The sequence below is a fragment of the Aquarana catesbeiana genome, linkage group LG10 (assembly GCF_042186555.1).
Source record: "Aquarana catesbeiana isolate 2022-GZ linkage group LG10, ASM4218655v1, whole genome shotgun sequence".
Classification (NCBI taxonomy): Eukaryota; Metazoa; Chordata; class Amphibia; order Anura; family Ranidae; genus Aquarana; species Aquarana catesbeiana.
In genome coordinates, this window is record NC_133333.1 from 113589886 (window position 1) to 113591491 (window position 1606).

General features: G+C 47.1%; 1 pseudogene; it reads right to left on the bottom strand.

Annotated features, from left to right (window-relative positions):
- Positions 1–1145: 1145 nt before the first annotated feature.
- LOC141111509 (U2 spliceosomal RNA) lies at positions 1146–1315 on the bottom strand (annotated as a pseudogene).
- Between the last annotated feature and the right edge of the window lie 291 nt (positions 1316–1606).

Genomic DNA, 1606 nt, shown 5'->3' on the forward strand with positions numbered 1-1606 from the left:
GGCAGGCAGCCTACTGATCAAAAAAATTTTGATAAATATATATATATATATATATATATATATATATATATATAATATTATACAGTAGCTTACAAGTTTTTTTTTGTTTTGTTTTTATTGAAAACCTATGGCGTGCATAACACACCCAAAAAACTTCACCCAGTGCCAAAAAAATGTGCACACACATAAAGAGTGAATACAAAAAAGTGCAACGGGTACACAGACGTACCAATTCCCTGATCCCCCGGGGCGTTAGGCTCCAGACGGGGACAAAGGTACGTTACAATGGTCTATCTGGCCGAAACCAGACAGACCCTGTTCTCTGGAGGGCCTGCCGAAACAGAACCCACCCAAGTAGTAGGTGGGGCTCCCCCGAAGGGAGACCCCGTGAGAGAGGGCGAACTAAGCCAGAAGGCCATGTCCACCCCTTCCCAAGACTTTCAGGGCTGGCCCGAGGACCTGCATCCTTACTCGCCACACAGTGAGACAACCGTGTACAAACATAAATACAAAACGTGACAAACATAGTCATCAAAATAAATAAAATAAAGTGGGGAAGGGATAGTGAAGAGGAGAGTGAAAAAAGTGGCCATTGTGTAAAACAATGACCAGGCCCTCCAGCCAGGAAAAAATTCCTCTGGTCCCAGCCAAAAGGCCCAGCCCAAGAGGCAGGTGCTAAAAAAGCGTGTTCTATGGTGCAGTGACCGTGGTGCCTCAAATCAAAGTGACTGCCACTCACAGTGATTATTTGGCACCCCTGGACTGCCACTCCAGGAGCACATACTCCATAGGCTTTCAAGACCAACCCTGGCCCACGGCCCGGAACACAGAAGCCCCCACTGCAGACAGAAAAGGCATGAAGTTCAGGGAGCTTGGTGAGAGCCCTTATCACCGTTGCTCCCATCACTCCTTCCAATTTCACATTCGGGTAGATCCTAACCACTCCCCCTCACCAGCAAAAGGCAAAAGGGGAGTAAGCGTTCTCTTCCCGAATAACTGTCAGTAGCTAGAGCCACCACAATCCAGGCCAGAAGGCCAGGGACCCGACCCTGGCCTTCTGGTACCAGACCAAGATGCAGCACCCATCCTCACCAGGAGCACCCTTCCAGACGGTTCAGACTCAACCATTGGCTGGCTCCCAGTCTATCTATCGGGCAACTCAGCATAGTCCCTGCTGAGTACTGCCCTTCCAGGCACTATAACACCATTGGATTGCCTGGCCCTCCCCAATGAGAGTGACACAGCGCCTCCTCTGGAAACTGATAAGAACAGATACTACACTTGATCTTAGCCAAAAGGCCGACACTGAAGAAATGGCAGGGTCATTGTGTCAGGTAGGTCAGTGTATTTCAGATGGGTCAGTGTAGTGCCCCCTCAGTACACAGCTTGCTGAGGGAACACTCAGAGAATTGAAGGAGTGGACAGCGCTGGCAGGGGACCCCAGAAAAGGAGGAAAAAGAAGGTAAATATAACAGGCCTGTTATTTTAGGGGGAAAAAGAAAGAACCTTTAGAACCACTTTAAATGTATAACAAAATAAAGAAATCACTAAATAAATAAGACTACAGAATACTTATTTACAGATTAAATACAACTAAAATATATAA